Raw genomic sequence first — 5,983 nt, 5'->3', positions numbered from 1 at the left:
TTATTTTTCAACGAGCTGTTTATTTTTGTTCTAGCCAGAAGAGGAATGTTATCAGAAGATGAGGAATGTTATCAAAATATGGATATATTCCAATTATTTGCTGACCTTTGTTGATTATAGACCGATCTCTCTATGCAATTTTGTTTACAAGATGTTATCAAAATTGAAAACATGCAGACGTAAGCTGGTTTTTTTGAAGCACATCACATTTGAACAGTTTGGGATTTTGGAAGGCATACAGATACAGATGCCATTTGAATCACTCAGGAGATTATACACACCATAAAATCCTGGAAACAAAAATAATGTCTTCTCAAGGTGGACCTGATTAAGGCCTACGACTGCATATATTGAGAGTTCCTAAAATTGGTATTGGTCAAATCAGGTACGTCTCCTCTGAATATTAAATGGATTATGGAAAGTATTAAAACCACAAATTTTGCAGTCATTATAAATGGTTTTCTGTCACAATTCTTCAACGCTCATAAAGGACTAAGATGGGATTGTGCTTTATCCCCTCTGCTCTTCCTACTAGTGATTGATTGTCTAAGAAAAAAAAATGAGGGATGCAAGGGACAATGGACTCATTTATGGGGTTAGATTATCCAGCCATCACACTATTACACATTTGATGTTTATTGACGATTTGTTGTTCGATGGGGAGTCCTATGTTGGTGAATTGGATAAGTATTTAAAGGATCATAAAGTCTTTTGGAACCACTACATGTTTAAGTATGAATGAAGGAAAATATGTCCTCGTACATGGCGGTAGAGAGGAAGTGGGAATAAAGGACTTTTGTGAGCTAGTTGGAGTTTCATCTATCCATATCGACGAAGGTTTTCTATACCTAGGGTTCAAATTGAACATGAATGGATTATTGCAATAAGGATTGGGATTGGATGATCGAAAGGCTAGACAAAATGTTGGAATGCTGGAAACATAGGTGGTTGACGATGGGGGGCAGATTGATTATGTTGAAATTTGTGCTCCAAAATATCTCATTCTACTGGATGCAATTGTTTTTATTACCACCTGAAATTATACATGGGATAGAAACAATCATGGGCCGCTTCTTATGGGTTGTCTCTCAACTCAAAGGCAATATCCACTTGGTTCGGTGGACAACATTAGCTAGGCCAGTTGACGAAGGAGGATCGGGGATCATAGAGACTACTACTTTGACACTTGGCTTTGATTATAAAAAATATGTGGAGGACCATGTCAGGTACCTGTTTATGGCTACTGATTATTAAAGATAAATATATGTATGGAAAAAAGTTTACTACATGGATTAGCAATGGTTCCAAGAAGAAAACATGTGTATCCTTCATATGGAGAAGCATGATGAACATTTTACAATCGCTGCTGGGATTTATCTAATGGTTGGTGATGGAACCAAGATAAAGATAGGCTTAGATGCTATCAAGGGTATGAATGGGAATTGGTCTTTGTCTGTATAAATTCTTAACTTCATTCATAAAAAAGGTATTATCTTCCTCCATCATATCTGTCACCAACATAATAATAGTATCGAACATCAATCATGGCGAAGGGCAAAGGAGATAGGGTTACCAAAGGCTTCTGTTTATTATTGGAAGAGATATATTTCACAAATATGATGTGCAAGCATCACACTCAATGAAAAAGTGGACCATATGACATGGGCAGGAAGCTTAAAAAGGGTCTTCCGATGGTCAAAGATATATTTCACAAGATGCCCAGGTATATGAGAGATTTCAATTTTCAAAATTGGTTCCAGGAAGTATGGAAATCAAGGAAAATTTTAGGGGCTAATATTCGCAGGTGGGCTAATTTTCTATACATTTTCCAAAAAAAAGATTTGCTAATTTCCATTTTTTTCCAAAAATGATTCGCCCTAATTTTATAGTATGAAATTATTTTACCCTAAAAATTGCATAAAAATTATATAGAGATTATATCAAATTATTAGAAATTTGAATATTTAAAAAAAAAATTATCCAAGCATTTTACATATTGAACATTATGGACTAGTGGAATTCGCCAACGTTTCTAAACTTTAAGATAAATTTCCATCCTTAAAATTTCCCTTGATGGAAATGGAATCTTCCAAACAAAATCAAGTGTTTTAGCTGGTTGGCAGTTCATGATCATATCATGATATGGATAAAACTTCAAAGACGTGGATTTATAGGACTGGACATATGTCCTTTGTGCATGAAGGGACCAAAAGACATGGACCATCTGCTTCCCAATTGTCCTTACGCTGTGGCGTTGTGGGAAGGAGTGTTGGATATACTGAAAATTACAATAGTGGGGCATAAACAATCATTGATTTCTTGTCTACAATCCTAGTTCAAAACTCATAAAAGATATAGAACCCTCCCATTATACATAATGTGGTCTATCTAGTGTAGCATAAATGTAATTATTTTTTAACAAAAAAGAGTAGTGATGTGAGAAGATATTATAAAGACTGTTGCATATTGAAATGAAATTGGACCGGTGAAGAAGAGCCATAGTTACAGAACATCCTAGTAAAAATACATTTCGAGAAGGGTGCTGGACATTAAAAATGTATCAAGAAATTTACAATATCTTTATACCAATTTTACAACAGAAATTTGTCATCAATGTGTAAAGGGCTGATCGGATTTGAAGGTAAAGCTTCTTGTGGGTTATTTTCTTCAGGTTGAATAGAAGGTTCTTGTGGATTCTCCCCTTTTGAAAGGACAGAAGGTTCTTGTGTATTCTTCCCTTGTATTTCTAAAACAGAATTGATTCCGAGCACTTTACAGTTGGATTCAGCTAGAAGGTTAGCTAATCCTTGACCTTTTACTAGCTTTGTAGTTTTGATAGTTAGATCAAACTCCGCTATTTGAGAGATCCATCTACCTCTCATCCCATCTGTGTCTGGTTGGGTTAAAAACGATGTTCAAAACACTGCTAGGAACATAAGCAGTAATAGATGAATGTAGGACATACATTTGGAATGATTTCAAGGCTTGAATGAGGGCATATGCTTTCTTCTCGATTATGTCATACTTAAGCTCAGCATCTCTCATAACTTTACTGAAAAAGGCTATGGGTTGGTCATGGTAATCTCCATTCTTTTGTAATAGAACATGAACAAGGGTTGTTTCTGAAGCAAAAGGAAAGATACTGAATGGTTTAGTATAATCAATGCTGGCCAAGGTGGGAGCTTCAGAGATAGCTTTCTTGATCTGATCAAATGCATGCCTAGAAGAGGTAGTCCATTTAACTTCATGATCCTTTCGGAGCATGTTATTTATATCCTTTACAATCTCTGTATAATTTGGGATGAATACCCTTAAAAAATTAATCTTGCCTAGAAAGGTTTGAATCTCTTTCATGTTTCTCGGTAAGGTCAATGTTTCAATGGTAGACACACGCTTGGGATCAATCACCACTCCTTCGTTTGAAATTATACAACCCAACAGTTTTCCTTCTTTGATAGCAAACAAAGACTTTTTAGGATTCAATGATTGTTACCAGGAATAGTGTCTATGCAGAACTGCTAATCCCACTAAGGCTGGTAGCTACCTTAGAAACAAACAAAGTAAATCTACTTTCGTTTTCCTTTATGAAAGATAGATGAGAGAATAATAAAGGAGACCAACCTCTGTCTTGCGCTTGGTTCCTTGTTCGATTCCTCTCTCTTCTGATAATCCTTTGCTACTTGCTTTCTTGTATACCCAGCTTCACAGAGTACCTGTAGAATCAAAGCAACATAACACTATACGAGAACATAGATCAATTATCATAAGCAATATAGGATCAGATGTATATTAACCATACAAATGCATAAAAACATAAATCATACAAGAGTATGGAGGAAAACTTGAATAGCTTTATTGATAATCAAGAAAGAGCCAAGAGAATTACAACCAATTGTTCTGAACCAGCATCATCCTCTCAACAAGAAGCCCTTCTTCACCTCATGGAAAGCTTAGATCACCCAACACTATGATTTTTCACCAATAAACCAGCAGCACTTCCTTACAAGATACAGAATTCCAGCCTCCAACCCTTGGATCTCTGGGATGAGAGATCTATATATAGATATTTGCAGAGGTGTGAGTCAGCTCTGGGTTTTTGATTAGCGTCTTCTCTCTGATAGTTCTTGATTCCACTTGGAGATCTCATCGATCTCTTACTCATCCTTGGGCGATTTTGAGAGGCAAGTGTCCCAGGAGAAGTTTCTGGAAGATTCCAAGATCATCCACTTAGCAAACTGCTTCTACCATTTGTCTACTCTTGTCCATCGCACCCCATAGAAGGGATTTTCGAAATGCATCACACTTCCCATGTGTACAAGGTGAGATGCATCGCACCCTGGCCATGGAGCAAGTGAGATGATCCAGTTTTGACCAGTTCTGAGTAGTTCTTCATGGAGAACTTCTGGGAGATGATGTAATCAGCTGACCTTGTTCCTTTAGGGTATGAAACAACACTTTTAGGGACTTAGGAGCCCTTGGTTTATGGACATGTTTGATTGGGGTTGCAGTGCCCAAAAATGTCTATAACAGTTTCCCCCTAAAGCATGAGGTCGTTAATCTTTTGATGTCAGGTGAAATGCTTTATCATGAGGATCCGAATTTTTTTCAAGCTGGAAGGTGAGCTGTAATAAGATACAATACAATACATTATCTTCATAATATTTTCATGATCTAGCTGAGGCGGGCATTCCCATGCTTAGCTTTATAAATTCATTTTCATGTACATGAGATGGACAATCGTCTGAGTGTATACTGATGATTCTGGTAGAGCCATCATCCCTTAGATTGGATGATTATCTGTGCAACAATGATGTACATTTTATGTTTTTATTTTCCTGAATATATATCGCAGCTCGGATGGATGAAACTAGATTTGAGGTATTCAATCTCGTTCGATCTTCACTCAAAGTACAAGTCAATCCATGTGAGAGATGTTTTGGAGTCGAACATGGAAGGACATCGCCTGATTACCAGCCAATGATGTAAGTTGTTAACAGGCGCGAGAGGAATCACCGATAATGATGATGACCCTCAAGGTACTATAGTACAATTCATGTGGTGTGAATAAGGGACTTGGCATCAAACACCACGAAAAATCTTTCGGTCGAAGGCCATTGATGTAAACCTGTTGCCGGAAGTGAGAAACTTGCCATTGAGGCATGCAAGCTTCAAAGTGCTGAAAGGGTTGTTCCTAGATCGACTTCTTAGATAATGAGCTGATGTCGACAAGAAGCAATCCGTCATAGGAGGGCCTTATTGAATCCCACATTAATGACACGGAACGGAGAAAATGATTTTAATGGAGGTGAAAACGATCTGGTGATATAAGGTTCAAGGTGGCGGTCATGAAAGAATGGAGTGTAAATGTATTGCAGTGGGTGAGACACAGGTGAATTCTCTGAGTGACTTTTCTTGAACATATCGGCGACACTGACATGATGGATTGGTAGCATTAACCCCAAATGTGGATGGTGTGATGGAACCATGGTGATGTGACTAGTGAATGGAACAACCCAATCCGACTTGGATGCGGAGTGAAAGTGTCATGTTCAAGAGCGACTTGCTACCAACAAAGTTTCTTCAAGTTTTCTTCCCAATTTTTCCCCAGTCATTGCTGACCAGTACCTCTTTATTTTTGTCAAGCTTGAATAGGATAACATATGCTTGTTCTATAATTTTCCCTTCGGGCAAACCCATCGCTATGTTTTAACGAGCCTAGCGATAGTGAAACTCGTTCTTGTCTGTTATGGACAAGTTTGTCGCTATTAAGTTTTAACGAGTTTAATGACAAAGATAACTTAGTCCTTTTGATTTTTAGAGAGTCTGAAAAGGGATGTAAAGGAAACTCCAAAAATCCTTTTTCGTCATATAATCCCTTAAGCCGGAAAAAGTATAAAACAATACAGAAGGGATGAATTTTCGGTACTTTTAACGAGCCGAACAAAACAAGCGCTCGATCTTTTTGTGTAATAATCCTTCAGGT

Source organism: Pinus tabuliformis, chromosome 8 (genome assembly GCF_031772625.1).
Source record: "Pinus tabuliformis cultivar Carrire ecotype Pingquan chromosome 8, CPIR1, whole genome shotgun sequence".
NCBI lineage: Eukaryota > Viridiplantae > Streptophyta > Pinopsida > Pinales > Pinaceae > Pinus > Pinus tabuliformis.
This window is presented reverse-complemented; position numbering follows the sequence as displayed.